The sequence below is a fragment of the Electrophorus electricus genome, unplaced genomic scaffold (assembly GCF_041902795.1).
Source record: "Electrophorus electricus isolate QZ-2024a unplaced genomic scaffold, ASM4190279v1 Scaffold29, whole genome shotgun sequence".
In the NCBI taxonomy this organism is placed as follows: domain Eukaryota; kingdom Metazoa; phylum Chordata; class Actinopteri; order Gymnotiformes; family Gymnotidae; genus Electrophorus; species Electrophorus electricus.
In genome coordinates, this window is record NW_027658572.1 from 389,649 (window position 1) to 406,806 (window position 17,158).

Sequence of the window (17,158 nt, forward strand, 5' to 3'; positions counted from 1 at the left end):
TGCCACATGCAGCATCATTTTCGGTGGTGCAGGGTTAGTGGGACTGGGACAGTTTGAGGTCTGGTTAATAACCTGGCACATAGAGATTGTCATATTCACTTCTCCTACGTCTGCGTTTTTCAGAGGGATTACAGTCCATGGAACACTGGCATGCTGGCACACCAGGCACTCTTGCTCGATATGTTGGGCATGCACAATGACTGACATACACGCTGTATTTTGCTGGCATTTAGCTGCTAATCGTTCTGCCTCAGTGGCGTTGGGACCCTGAAATGGTAACAAGTCTTCTGATAAGTGGTGGGATTCTTCATCCATGTTAATATGCAGTCTATGTTCTGACTGTGTTAGCTGTGTCTGATTTTCTCTATGTGGCAGTGCTACATGTGTCAGTGGCACACAAATGTCAGCCCCCACCCTTTCTATACAGCACAGATAGCTACCATTGGGATTGTTCCAGTTTCCTCGTAACTTTACCTGAATGGCATTTCCATCCCCGGGCGCACTGGCAATAGTAAGATTGACTGTTTAACTTCACTATCAGTTCTGATGTCCCATACATATTTTCTGTTTGCAGAATAATCATAAGAACCAGACGGAACCCTAATGATTTGACTCTGCTTTGTGGTGTTTTCTCTTAGGTGACCTGTAATTGTCTGCTGCACTGGCTTATTGAAGGCTTGATACCATGGGATTTGTTCCTTGTTAGAGGTGCTAAAATAGCCGTTGTTTAACCTGGTCCAATAAGCGGAGGAGGAGGTATCCCAGGTTATACGTTCGGATGTACTCAAGTGGACACTATGCCAGACCCCAAGTATCACAAGCACCAACACACCCATCTTATGGGTTTCTTGACGGTTCCGAGTGTCGAAAGGGTAGGCCTTGCCTTTAACACCCTACTCAACACAGTTCCAACTCAACCAGTACTTTAATATGCTGTCCACGATTCCCCCTTTGCTCACATGGCTACGCCCATGAGCAATTCTGATTAGGCCCTGCACGTATGATTTGGGTAGGCAAGGTTTGCCCGTAGGTGTGTGTGTCCAAGCACCATTGTACACTGTGCAGTCTAGTTATCTCCACCTGGTGCGCTCGGTGGCGGTAGCCCCTGACTGAATCTCCCGTAATGTGGCCTGCGGGGTAGCAGCGGTTTCCTGTATTGCTTGCACAGCGGTTTTAGTTGCAGCTGCCTTTGCTACTCTATCTGCAAAATTATTCCCCTTGCTGATTTGGTCTTCTGTACTCTTGTGAGCTGCACACTTAACAACTGCAATTGTCTTTGGCAGCAAAATGGCATCTAGCAAGATGGCGATGTCTAATATATTTCCCCGAGCTTGTCAGGAATTGCCTATGTTTCCATATGGCTCCAAAATCATTAACAGTTTTGTCTGCAGCTAGTTTGCATGCTTCCGTCAGTGCTATTAGTTCAGCAGCCTGCGCTGAATAGGAGGATGGTAATACTTCTGTTTTAAGTATTTCATGATCTGTTACTACCGCGTATGCTTCCCTATTGACCCCTGTGTCGTCCCTGCTGGCTGACCCATCCACATAGAGGCATAGGTCTGGGTTACTTATGGCTTCTTCAAAGAGATCAACCCGCGGTATATATACTTCAGCTAAGATTGCTGTGCAGTCTTGTGGATCTCCATCCTCCTCCGTAGGAAGGAGTGTAGCTGGGTTCAGTGTTATACACCTTTTGACAGTTATATTAGGCATATCTAAGAGGGTGGTGTGGTATCTCAGCTACCACTGGGCTGAGAAGTGTGACAATCTTTAGTCCTGCAGTATTTGGTGTACTGCGTGTGGGACTAAAAGAGTAAGATGGGAGTATGCCACTATGGTTTAGGTAGCGAAATTATGGCTTGTGGTCGGTTTTGAGACAGCTTGTGTGTATTTCCCTTAATGATATGCCCCAAGAACGTCACTTCCTCCTTAAAATTCTGTAATTTTGCTCTACTAGGTCAGTTACATGTATGTTACATCTGAAATATTTCCATGAGCTTTTACGCAACATACTAAACAAAGGTTAGGAACAGGCTAAATCAAATCAGGCTAACTCTCAGCAGGTCAAAAGTACTTCAGACTGCAAACTATGATCTTGTATTTTATCAAATTTTATCATAATTGTAACGCAGGGAGGATTGGCAGGATACAAAAGAGGAGCCATGATGCATACAACGATGTTTATTTAGAGACATGGAAGACAACGTAGCAATAAGGCTATCGTGGGATCAAACACTGACAACGTTAACGTTTACACAAAGGACTTATATACGCAAACAATAACAACATAACGAAGGGCAGGCGTGAAACACAAGGGAGCGTGGCCACACGGATGAACACACACACACACAAGCAAACGCACACGGGGAGACGTTTGGGGGGAGGGGCCGTACCGTGACAAGAATATGTTCACACATGCTCTCTCTCTCTCTCTCTCTCTCTCTCTCTCTCTCTCTCTCTCTCTCTCTCTCTCTCTCTCTCTCTCTCTCTCTCTCCCCATCCTTTCAGCCTTTGGGTTTCAATAATACCCCCAGGGCAGACAGAGCCACTATTCAAGCAATGTAATATTCTGCTCTGGCTCCTCCTACCTCTGCAATGACATCCTCAGCTTTTATTTCAGTGGGTGTTGCATAGCCACTCATAAATATAAGTATGCCCCTGCCTGAGCTCCTGAAATTACTACAGCCTATTAAAAAAAAAACCTAATGAGTAAGCTTTTACGTAACATACTAAACAAAGGTTAAGAACAAGCTAAATCAAATCAGGCTAACTCTCAGCAGGTCAGAAGTGCTTCAGACTGCAAACCATGACCTAGTATTTTGTCAAACATGTTTGTTATTACATTATCAGTGACTTAGCCTTGTTAAAGTAGATGAGGGCTTGTGGTCGTGAGAGAGTGACAATAAGCAGCAGCATAACCTTGTAGAGCAGCACCTGCTCCGAGTTACGCATACGCACCAACGGGTCCGTGCATCTCTGACTACAGGTGAACAAACCGGTACAGTGCGCTGGCGTAAGTGCCATTAACCACTCTAAACTGGAGTTTTCAGTGTATATACGTGGAGGAAGGACAAGTAGTTAAAGAGCATTTCGTCTCCACATGTGTTGTGGTTGCTGGCGGTACTGGTCAGCGCAGGGCGCGTGTGTCAAAGCTGGACATACTCCTGTCCATTGATCTGGCAATGCAAAACAGAGAGACTGAGCTGCAACAGAGTTCCAGAGTTTTAACAAGAATTTTTGACTTATTGACAACTCGCATATAAGAACAAAGTGAAAGATTTAAGATCATGCTTTTATGTTTCCAGAAGATTAACTCACCTGCCTTTCAGAGACGTGCAGAGCGGAACTTTCAAAAAGCTTATCAACGTGACGAGAATGCGAGGTTTAGGTTCATCTATAGTGTTACAGTAACAATGTGAAATATGGATATTGAGGTCAGCATCACTTAAGAGTGTATGTGTGAAACATCCTTGTCACCATAAATGTTGTGTTGTTACAAAATTAAGCAGTCCATCCAGTTTCATTTACCTGATTTATTAGCAGCCTGTGCCCACGGTCTGACTCAAGTATTTTTATTTTAATTTCCTCCATGTTGTTTATAATAGGCCTACAGTAAGAAATCCTTTTAAAGGTGATCGCCATTTCTCCCATTGTATACTGTTGAAGCATACGAGTTTTTATTCACTGAGAGATATGTCATTTATGGGGATTAGGTACAGCGCGTTTTATTCAGGACATTCACGACGATATATGGGCTAAATGGGATTGTAAAATAACTAGCTAGCTAGCCATGTATTTAAACAGAACCTGAATTGTGTTACATGGGGATTTTTATCCCATGTTTTTAAGGCTGCGTTATGTACAGCCTAGCATAAATAAATATGCAAGAATGCAGAGCACAAATAGTCCATAGTTTATTTTCCCTTCTATATAAGCCCGCAGGTTCATAGGTGACTAGCTTTTATAATTTCATTTGTAATTTGAGCATAATGGTGGAAACTTCAAAGAACAATATGGAAAAAAAGGAGGGTTGTTTACATAATTGCCCTTGAAAAAGTTTATAAGAATTAAACTCTTGTGTACCCCTCCGACATTCTCCGGAGGGTCCCTCAAAAGCATGTTTATATTTAAGTTGCAATAAAGGACGGGACCAGAAATTCTCTTCAACTAATTCTGATATCAAGTGGAAACAAGTTGTCAGGTTCTGGTCCGCACCGAACCAGGAACGCAGACACAGACACGTACACACATATCCGCACAAATCACCCACGACGACCACTGCTCGGTTCACAATCACACACTTATCAACCATCACGATCACCTGCTTCTAATTAACTCTCTCCCTATTTAAACCCCTCATGTACCATCCTCCAGTGTTTCCCATTTAGCATACTGTGGACTAAAGCTGAGCCTGTCTTCATGAGCTTCCACACAGCTGTTTTTAAAACTTTTTGGCAGTGCTTTGTGTGACTAATATCCTGCCTTTTTATCCCTCACTCATGTCTTGCTCAGGTGTCAATATGTCACATAACTAAATTAGTGTTCTATTATTTTCTTAGTTTGTACAAGAAGTACAAATATGTAGCTATCTAACATTTATAATGTGTATTGTTTCTTATTTTGTTAACATTAAAATGTAAAACCAAGTGAAAACATTTAAATGTAAAAACAGGTTTGACACTGCTTTGGATCTAGTGAAAATACTAGAAGCTGTCAACACCATGACCTGAGCAGTCTGCATTTAACACAGAGAGAGCCAGAGACGATGTATGACAACAACCAAAGGTATTCAGATCTTAAGGGAATCCTTTTACTTAGTCTTCAATTATGCACTCCATAGATGTCATGAGGGACAGCCTCACAAGAAAGGAGGCCTGGTGCATGGCATGCAGTGGTGCCTATCATGCGAACACAGAGAGAGACAGAGACAAGGTAGCAGACAACAACCAATGGTGTTCAACTGCTGTCAGGTCTTTCTCAGTAAACTTCAGAGAATGAAGTACAGGGCAAGCACTTGAACATGCACATGTTCTTCCCTGGATACAGACACTTTGCCTCAAAGACAGTTGCCTCACAGGTTTGTTCCAAAATGACTTCCCTTGTCACTTATTCCCTTATGCAACAGGAATCGAAAAGAAAGGTGTGAGCAAGTACACCCTCCACTGACAAGCTCCTGTTGTTTAAGTGTAAATGGATTTTGTGACTTGAACAAGTCTGCTCCTTCTCTCATCCAATATAGAAATTGCTCACCGAACTACAATGAGTGAACAAGGTCTAATGAACTTGCTGTGAGAATGATCTCAGTAATTAACTCAAAAAGGATAGGCTCAGAAGTGATGATTTTTTTTTAAAGTAGGAAGGATTTTGATATTTCAAGCTTGCCAGCAGAACTAGCTAGCCTAACCTGGGATGACAGCCAATGCACAGCATCACAGCTGGGGGAAACGGATGTGAAATGTCAGTTTAATCGGCAAGGCTCAAGGCAACAGGGTCCTGTCCCTTGACTTAGGTTGATCTAGAGGTATTTCAAGAAACTTCTCAAGCGCACTTTAGTGGCAAAGAACAATATTTTCACTTGAACAGGGACCACAGATTAAAAGTCTGATGCTGTACTGACTGAGCTATTCAGGAGAGAAGCAATATCAGAAACATTACAAGTGCAATGTACATGTATGCAAAGAAAATTGAGTTCATGTGTATCGCATTAAGATGTCAATCTGCCTATGGAACATAACACCTCTTACGAGGCTCGATTTTTGCTCTCAAGCTGCTATGGTTTTGTCATGTTGTCTAAGAGAAGAGGCTTTGGTCGGTGGAGTGAGTCTTTGATAACTAAGATTGTAACTAAGATTGAAACTGCTCACCGCACTACATCGAGTACACAAGGTGTAATGAACTTGCTATGAGAATGATCTCAGTAAATAACTCAAAAAGGATAGGCTCATCATGATGCATTAGCTAACAGTCGGCACTCATACACAAGTGTGAATGTTCAACATTCATTCAAGCATCTCGAGGTCACAGTCTGTAGTGTGTACAAAAGGAATCTAAAGAAAAGGTTTGAGCAAGTGCATCCTCCACTGATAAGAGATATAACTTTAGACTCCAATTGTAACATTAGAAAAAAGATGTACATACAGTCCATTTGTTTAAAATGTTCTTTGATGTGAAGCTCATATTATTTTGCCCCCACTTACGCAGAACTTGATTGTTGGAAGAATACAACAGGGGAACTTTCAGTTGTACTTCACATGACTGACACTGTGTAGACTTTAACTAATGTACAGTTGTGTAGCTTTAGAGTTGTGTACAATTAGAGCAAGTGACCTAAGCAATATGTATTGCATACACAGTTTGCCTTAACAAATCTATCACTTCATCATGGTCAGAATATTTGTTATAGATACATGTAATGCTTCAGCATTGCTACTAGTTCTAATACACTCAAACTAGTGCACCAGAGTGGGTGATGGTAATGGTACTGTTAGAAGCAAACCTACATGACTGCGGTTGGGCTTCCACACACTGTCCCTTTCTCCCAATTCACAGAGCGGAAACGACTCGTTTTCAGCCTGTCATTTTTTTTTTTTTACAGAACCAATTTCCAACCTCTGTATATATATATCGCTTGGAATTCAACAGGCACCTGTTGCTACTGCACCTTTAAGACGGATGTAAGATAAATGAGCTCCTTTATGATTGGCTGCCCTGTATTGTGCTTCATTCAAAAGGTACTCAGAGCTGAAATGCCTGAGAAAGGCAATTTAAGTGGGTGTGCTAAACCTCTATAGGCTGAATAGGCAGAGATAGGTAAATAAAGTGTTCTTGTGAAATTAGAAATACAAATTTCAAAAGGGGCATTTTTGGCAGCTTAACTGACATAGTTAAGAATTTTAACATTTAAAATATATATATTAAAAGGAGAATGTTACTTATTTCACTCTGACTGTAAAACAGTGCATATTGTGTTAAATGGGATTTCCATCTCATGTTTTTAAGGCTGCCTTATGTATAAATAAATAGGCAAGAATAGGTCAGTCTTCCATTCTGTATCACATACCTACCCTTGATAACACCGTGGTAACTGGAAAAAAAAACAACCCTTTTTACTCAGTTGTCACTACTTCCAATAGACTTCACGCTAATCTCATAGAAGTCCACCCCTTTCCGTGTCCTCCGGAAACAGCACTTCCGTTGTGTTGTGACAGGATTTGTTCCTGAAGTTGTATGCGTTTTCTAAATTTGCACCGCATTTCTAAAGTGTGTTACCACTTTGATGAATATGCTTTGTGTATTTGCAGCACGATGGGTTTTCCAGGACACCGTAATTTATGCATGTTTAATTCCATCTTTTATTCACGTACTAAGCCCAACTCTATAGGCTAATATTTATAAAACCGAGATAACCATAGAAACGTCTTCATCTGTGCTTGATACTTTCACGGAAAAACGGAACTGCTGCTTGTCAAGCTTGTTTCATCAGGTTTTATATCATCGTCATGACGTGTTTGAATTGATCCCAGGCATATGCAGTCCTCATCAAAATCCATTAAAGTCCTAGGCTGTGAGTAAGGTAGCTAGCTATGTTCTCTCTCTGGTCACAGTTGGCAAATAAATTGTGCATATAGATTGTGGGGAAAACACTTTAGCACGTGTTCTCCAAAGAAGTGTCTTAATATGAGCTAGCTAGCCAGTTCCAATGTCAACTGTAATCATAACACTGGGTTTCTCTCTGTGCTCAGGTGTCTTATTCGCAGTAACATGTTAGCGATATTGCAGTAGTGTGAATTTATATGTTGCCCGTGATGAAAGGTGACAGCGAATAAATATCCAAACATTTTTTTTGTTCAGGTCTTTTTAACGGTCATAACCGACACATATTTATCTAACAAAAAAATCAGGTTCCTCTAAATGTGTGGAAGAACTACTGTGTATATTTTTGTTTCCAGTGGCCTGAGTACCTAAAATATGTCACCATTTTAGGAAGCAGGAAAGCAGGGCTGCTTACAAACATGACATTAGTAAATTATTTTTGGGATATTTTCATTTATGATTTTCCCCTTTTTGTTGTTTGTTTGCTTTTTTACTTTCATTTTTTGTAGGGACTGTGATATATATTTTGTTATTTGAATGCATAATATAGCTTTGGGGCTCCCACAGACACTTGTGTATATAAACATATTAGGGGAGATTTTTTCATTGATTTGTATATGTTTGTGAAGGAATGCACATAGTTCTCATGTTTGACCCACTTTAAAGATATTTTTTGACTTGTATCAGAAAGGAATACAAGCATTTATTCATATCAACATTTTCCTTGCAGAGTCATTTCAAAGATGATGCAACAGAATAGTTTTGCTTATCTATTCTGTACTTTGTTTATTGACAGGTAATTCCACCCTCAACTTTTTAGGGTGCCTCCCTATAATTGCTCAGCTCTTCTGTGTAATAAAAGCAGGATTGGTTTGTATATCACATTGGTGTAGGTCGTTTTCACCTGTTATATAAAGAACATTCTAATGGCTTTGGGCGAGACGAACCAAATGAGTCCTTTATAATTGTAATTATATATTACTTTGCTTCATTAGAAGTTTGTGATTATTCCTGTTATTCATCAAGTTAGGTACCGTGATTTACTGGGGTAGGTCAAATTAAAAGATAATTGCCTGCTTATATTAGGTAAGCAAAGTTTTTTATGTCATAGTTTTCACTTACTATGATTGGCACAATACATATTTTACATGAGGATGGATTTTATCAAAGCTTATATGGATCTGTATGCCATGCATAGGACGCTTATGCTTTATTTAGTTCACTAAATACAAGCAGTTCATTTTTGTTTTAAATGTTGATGTTCCACTTGCTCCATCAGACCCTCTGCTTTGACACTATGTCCACCTGGTGTACATCAGTAAGCACAGCCTATAACAAGGTATGTCTTAGCCACTTGTAATCTTCTAAGCATTAACTTTCACAACATTTTTATGACAATGTTAGTCTTTATAGTTTCCATAACTAGGTGCTTAACTGAAATCAGCTCCAGTGTTTCATGTTGATGTCTTTCATTTTTCATACATATTTATGTATATATTTGTGACATGCTACATTTGTTACTGTTTTCACTTGAACAAGGAAAATCATACTCAAAACAGATATATAAGTGGACAGTCAGGGTGAAATAAGTAACATTCTCCTTTTAATGTTACATTTTAAAAAAATATTAAAGGTCTTAAGTATGTCAGTGTTTTAGTTAGTCTTTTGGCCAATGTTTTTTTTTAAAAGAGATAAGGAGATACCAGAACAAAATAGAAAAGCAAATAATAGAGGAAGATGGAGGGATGGAGGGATGATAAAAGACAGGGGTAGTAACAGATAACTTATTCTATTCTCTCAGCTATTCTCTTTAACTAATTCTGAAGTCTGTATCTTTATTTTCTATTTGAATGTTAACTTTACGACTAGCTGATTGGGGATTTAGGAACGACACTAGCGTTGATTTTGATTCTAGCCACAGTTCTAGTAATAAGCAGTGTTACAACTCTACATGCAAAGTCACTGAACAGTTGACTGTTAATTCTGTAGTAAGCATAATGCAAAAAATACAACAACATATTTTGTTGTGATTGAAAAAATTACGTCCTAAATACATGCGTTGTAAATACATTGACATTAGTATTTTTAATTAATTTCTAACATTCAGAGACATTCAGAGGTGTTTCTATTAGGCCCAGAGTCAGCTAGGTCTCCACTCTCTAATTACTCAATGAACCTCAATGGTTTCCCAATCACATCTTCTCTAACAGTTAAAGATCTTGGAGTTATGGATCCCAGTCTCTCGTTCGAAGCTCATGTAAATAAATAATGTTTCTAGGACCCCCTTTCTCCACCTTAGAAACGTTTCAAAGATTAGGAACATGCTCTCCACACATAATGCAGAAAAGGTAGTCCATGCATTTATTACTTCAATATTGGACTACTGTAATCCCTTACTATCTAGCTGTGCTATTAAGTGCCTAAAGTGCCTAGCGAGTTCAAAATGCAGCAGCCATAGTTCTTAATAGAGCTAGAAAATTTGATCACATCAATCATATCTTAGCTACTTTACTTTGGCTCCCAGTAAAATTTCGTATTGATTATAAACTACTTTTAATAATTCCAAATGTGCATTAGACTTTACAGTAACCTAAGACAACCCTTTTGCATGAAGAGAACTGGTAACTATGCTCACACTCCATAATGTGCAAAAGATATTTAAAGTGTAGGACAGTCGAAGCATTATGTGTGCGTGATGTTATTAACGTGACAGTAAAAGCTTACCATTTTTAAATGGGGGCTGATCGACTTTCCACTTATACAAGACTTATGTCAAGAGTACATGTCAAAAATTAGAGACGAAATGAGGTGCTAAATGCCGCGATTAGGCATACAGCAGTCAAAGGCAATTTGGAAACACACTTAGAAAACAAAGATCATGATCTTTGATCATGATCAAACTTTCAAAAAGCTTCTCAACGTGACGAGAATGTGAGGTTTAGGTTCATCTATAGTGTTACAGTATCAGTGTGAAATATGGATATCGAGGTCAGCATCACGTAAGAATGTATATGTCTGAAACATCTTCGTCGCCATAAATGTTGTGTTGTTACATAATTAAGCAGTCCATCCAGTTTCATTTACTTGATTTATTAGCAACCTGTGTCCACTGTCTAACTCAAGTATTTTTATTTTTATTTCCTCCATGTTGTTTATAATAGGCCTACTGTTTTCACTTGAACAAGGAAAATCATACTCAAAACAGATATATAAGTGGACAGTCAGGGTGAAATAAGTAACATTCTCCTTTTAATGTTATATTTAAAAAAAATATTAAAGGTCTTAAGTATGTCAGTGTTTTAGTTAGTCTTTTGGCCAATGTTTTTTTTAAAAAGAGATAAGAAGATACCAGAACAAAATAGAAAAGCAAATAATAGAGGGAGATGGCATGGGATGGAGGGATGATAAAAGACAGGGGTAGTAACGGATAATTTATTCTATTCTCTCAGCTATTCTCTTTAACTAATTCTGAAGTCTGCATCTTTATTTTCTATTTGAATGTTAACTTTACGACTAGCTGATTGGGGTTTAGGAACGACACTAGCGTTGATTTTGATTCTCGCCACAGTTCTAGTAATAAGCAGTGTTACAACTCTACATGCAAAGTCACTGAACAGTTGACTGTTCATTCTGTAGTAAGCATAATGCAAAAAATACAACAACATATTTTGTTGTGATTGAAAAAATTACGTCCTAAATACATGCGTTGTAAATACATTGACATTAGTATTTTTAATTAATTTCTAACATTCAGAGACATTCAGAGGTGTTTCTATTAGGCCCAGAGTCAGCTAGGTCTCCACTCTCTAATTACTCAATGAACCTCAATGGTTTCCCAATCACATCTTCTCTAACAGTTAAAGATCTTGGAGTTATGGATCCCAGTCTCTCGTTCGAAGCTCACGTAAATAAATAATGTTTCTAGGACCCCCTTTCTCCACCTTAGAAACATTTCAAAGATTAGGAACATGCTCTCCACACATAATGCAGAAAAGGTAGTCCATGCATTTATTACTTCAATATTGGACTACTGTAATCCCTTACTATCTAGCTGTGCTATTAAGTGCCTAAAGTGCCTAGCGAGTTCAAAATGCAGCAGCCATAGTTCTTAATAGAGCTAGAAAATTTGATCACATCAATCATATCTTAGCTACTTTACTTTGGCTCCCAGTAAAATTTCGTATTGATTATAAACTACTTTTAATAATTCCAAATGTGCATTAGACTTTACAGTAACCTAAGACAACCCTTTTGCATGAAGGGAACTGGTAACTATGCTCACACTCCATAATGTGCAAAAGATATTTAAAGTGTAGGACAGTCGAAGCATTATGTGTGCGTGTGCGTGATGTTATTAACGTGACAGTAAAAGCTTACCATTTTTAAATGGGGGCTGATCGACTTTCCACTTATGCAAGACTTATGTCAAGAGTACATGTCAAAAATTAGAGACGAAATGAGGTGCTAAATGCCGCAATTAGGCATACAGCAGTCAAAGGCAATTTGGAAACACACTTAGAAAACAAAGATCATGATCTTTGATCATGATCAAACTTTCAAAAAGCTTCTCAACGTGACGAGAATGTGAGGTTTAGGTTCATCTATAGTGTTACAGTATCAATGTGAAATATGGATATCGAGGTCAGCATCACGTAAGAATGTATATGTCTGAAACATCTTCGTCGCCATAAATGTTGTGTTGTTACATAATTAAGCAGTCCATCCAGTTTCATTTACTTGATTTATTAGCAACCTGTGTCCACTGTCTAACTCAAGTATTTTTATTTTTATTTCCTCCATGTTGTTTATAATAGGCCTACTGTTTTCACTTGAACAAGGAAAATCATACTCAAAACAGATATATAAGTGGACAGTCAGGGTGAAATAAGTAACATTCTCCTTTTAATGTTATATTTAAAAAAAATATTAAAGGTCTTAAGTATGTCAGTGTTTTAGTTAGTCTTTTGGCCAATGTTTTTTTTAAAAAGAGATAAGAAGATACCAGAACAAAATAGAAAAGCAAATAATAGAGGGAGATGGCATGGGATAGAGGGATGGAGGGATGATAAAAGACAGGGGTAGTAACGGATAATTTATTCTATTCTCTCAGCTATTCTCTTTAACTAATTCTGAAGTCTGCATCTTTATTTTCTATTTGAATGTTAACTTTACGACTAGCTGATTGGGGTTTAGGAACGACACTAGCGTTGATTTTGATTCTCGCCACAGTTCTAGTAATAAGCAGTGTTACAACTCTACATGCAAAGTCACTGAACAGTTGACTGTTAATTCTGTAGTAAGCATAATGCAAAAAATACCTAGCATAAATAAATACGCAAGAATGCAGAGCACGAATAGTCGTTGCTTACAATCACTAGACAATCACTAGCAACTACATTTGCTAATCATTTTCTCTTTAAGGTTGGTATAAATTGAAAACTATTGCAGAGGTGACGTGTGATGTCATAATGCAGCCGCATCAATTATGCAATTATGATGTAGTCAAAGAACAGATTTTTCAAATGAACAATTTCTGTGAACCATTTTTAGTCTACAGATCACAGATAACGGTTACACTTGGATTTTCAAAACTAAATTTATTATGGGTCAGTCCGGTAGTTACGACTGCAATCCAAGACGCAAGGAACCTGTTCTTTCTGACAAGTATGAAAAGGAAAAGCACGGGATATTTGGTAAATATAGGAAAAAGAAGAACGAAAAGACACGAGCCCAGATCCCTGCCAGAATATTCACGCAGCTTGTGCTATTGTTCACTTGCTGTTGTCGGAAGGGTGTTAAGAGAAGGAACACTACCTCAGTGGATGACTTCTTTAAGGGTAAGTTCTGACCACAGCCACCACTTGGATGAACTGTGTGTGTGTGTGTGTGTGTGTCTGAGAGAGAGAGATCTACGTAGAAGTGTTCTAAGTATCTATACAACGCTAATAAGACATTTTCTGTTACTTTTTAAACAGATACTAGACCAAAGTATTTATTGAAGAATGACTTGCCTACTGAGAGAACTGAATCAGCCATGGTAAGTAAAGTAGAACCAAGACAAATGATTTAAAGCCATACTGAGGCAAGGGACAAAAGCCACAAAAAATGGAAAAATAGCTATGGTGAAGAAGTGATGCTAATTTAATGCTTGTACTTAAGTACACTGAAATGTATTTGAATATAAATTACAAATGCATTTCAACAAATGTTGGAGAAATTAATTAAAAACACTAATGTCAATTTATTTAGATGATATTTAGGACACATACATTTAGCATATGCAATCTTTGTCAATTACAGGAAAAAAAAAATTGTTGGTGGGTTTTTTGTTTGTTTGTTTTACATTCTCCTTAATATAGAATTAACAGTCGACTGTTCGGTGACTTTGCATGCTGAGTTGTAACACTGATTATTAGTATAATTGTGGCTAGAATCAAAATCAACACTAGCTAAAATGACTGAATGCATTGGAATTTATTATTCCAATAGCACAATTTGAATGGGTCTACGGTACCTTAGTGTGTCAGGTCCTGTTATTTCTGTTGAACATTTGATATTTGGGGGCACATTTTTACATCATTAGGCCTGCAGGCTATGTGATAACGGCTATGCGATAAAAATTGTATTTGTTTCCTTTCCAGTCCAATACAAACTATAAATTCCAAATGCATCAAAATGTAATTAAAGTCATATTTCAATTCAATGTATTTAAATACTGTTCAACAATATTTCTACTTATATCTACAGGTGGAACTGAAGTCTTTCAAAAAGATAGAACCTCCAGATATGAATTTCAAGATGATGCTTCCTGAAAAGACTCCTTTGAATCAGATTTACGATCACAATGACTGGGATGAATGTATTGAGGACCCGGAAGCCATGTTTGCTAGAGTGAGAAAGTCTGCAGTGGAGCAGAGCAATCCTAACACTTGTTTTCCATAAATTCTCACAATGCTATGAACTATACATTTCAAGTAGATGTAATTAAATATTGCTTAACACTGTTTCTCTTCATAGCTGGAACTGAAACTGAATTCTTTCATAAAGATGCAATATGATTTCTGTGAACATGATATGGACCAACTGATTGAGGAGATGGAATCCACAGTTGTTAGAGTGAGAAAGTTTGCAATGCAGCAGAGCAATCCTAACACTTGTTTTCCATGAATACTAACAATGCAATTAAATATGCATTTCAAGTAGATGTAATTAAATATTGCTCAACACGGTTTTTGTGTCTGCAGGTATTAGACGCCGTACTTGCTAGGGAGGATATGGCTGCATAACCTCTGACGACAGCAATAAACAGCATTAAAAATACTCTGACATTTTTCAGTCTAATCTCTGCCTATGTTGTCTGCAACACAGTCAATTAAACCATGGATAGTAATTATATCTTTTTTTTTTTTGTCTCACAAACATTCTGAATGTAACATTTCCTAGAGCTTTTAAGATACAATCACCATACTTGGCACCCACACTATTTTTTCCCTTGATGTCCACTTACATCTATGTGGCTTAATAATCACAATTCATTTTTACACAACCAATTTCCAACCTCTATAGATATCGCTCGGAATTCAACAGACACCTGTTGCTACTGCACCTTTAAGACGGATGTAAGATAAATGAGCTCCTTTATGATTGGCTGCCCTGTATTGTGCTTCATTCAAAAGGTACTCAGAGCTGAAATGCCTGAGAAAGGCAATTTAAGTGGGTGTGCTAAACCTCTATAGGCTGACTAGGCAGAGATAGGTCAATAAAGTGTTCTTGTGACATTAGAAATACAAATTTCAATATGGGGGCATTTTTGCAGCTAACTAAAACACTGACCTAGTTAAGAATTTTAACATTTAAAATAAATAAATATATAATATATATTAAAAGGTGAATGTTACTTATTTCACTCTGAATGTAAAACAGTCCATATTGTGTTAAATGGGATTTCCATCCCATGTTTTTAAGGCTGCCTTATGTATAAATAAATAAGCAAGAATGCAGAGCATGAATAGGTCAGTCTTCCATTCTGTATCACATACCTACCTTTGATAACACCGTGGTAACTGGAAAAAAAAACCAACCCTTTTTACTCAGTCGTCACTACTTCCAATAGACTTCACGCTAATCTCATAGAAGTCCACCCCTTTCCGTGTCCTCCGGAAACAGCAATTCCGTTGTGTTGTGACAGGATTTGTTCCTGAAGTTGTATGCGTTTTCTAAATTTGCACCGCATTTCTAAAGTGTGTTACCACTTTGATGAATATGCTTTGTGTATTTGCAGCACGATGGGTTTTCCAGGACACCGTAATTTATGCATGTTTAATTCCATCTTTTATTCACGTACTAAGCCCAACTCTATAGGCTAATATTTATAAAACCGAGATAACCATAGAAACGTCTTCATCTGTGCTTGATACTTTCACGGAAAAACGGAACTGCTGCTTGTCAAGCTTGTTTCATCAGGTTTTATATCATCGTCATGACGTGTTTGAATTGATCCCAGGCATATGCAGTCCTCATCAAAATCCATTCATGTCCTAGGCTGTGAGTAAGCTATGTTCTCTCTCTGGTCACAGTTGGCAAATAAATTGTGCATATAGATTGTGGGGAAAACACTTTAGCACGTGTTCTCCAAAGAAGTGTCTTAATATGAGCTATCTAGCTAGTTCCAATGTCAACTGTAATCATAACACTGGGTTTCTCTCTGTGCTCAGGTGTCTTATTCGCATGCCAGTAACATGTTAGCGATATTGCAGTAGTGTGAATTTTTATGTTGCCCGTGATGAAAGGTGACAGCGAATAAAAATCCAAACATTTTTTTTGTTCAGGTCTTTTTAACGGTCATAACCCACACATATTTATCTAACAAAAAAATCAGGTTCCCTAAACTATCCCACATGTCATACTGAAGGAAAAAAAATCACTTGTTGCTAAGAGATAGTAGAAGCACAGTAATCCTCTACCTGTAAAAATAATTGAACGTTACAACTCTGGCTTTGAATACATTCTTATGGATTCTATTTACAGTGTGGTTATACAATAAAATAAGTTGTACATTAAAATAATTGTAATTATTTACAGGTGCACACGTTTGCCAGAGCGCAAGACTAATTGCTTCTTAAAGTAACAATGCTTATAGATGTATGTCTAGAGAAATTAGGGCGCAAATGTAACTTTGTAGCCAGTTATCTATGATAAAACGTAACCTGTCATATTTGAAACATTTCTCCTTACCACAGGGCGAGACAGTGAGGATTTTAGGAAAAAACATTACGCTACCTGAATTTACCAAACTATACTGCGGAAGTTAAAGAATCTTAACGTTTGAAACGCATACACACACACACACACACACACACACGTAAATAATATTTATTTTCAAGAGGGTGACAACGTATGAGAACTGAGAACTTGCATCAGTAATGACGAAATAATACATATTCATAACATCTAAGAGTCAAAACTCCGTTTTAAAACAAAACAATGAGGTGCGCTGTATCGCGAATATCAGTTAAAGGACCTGTAAAAACCATATTTGATATTTTACTTAATTCTCTAATCGAGT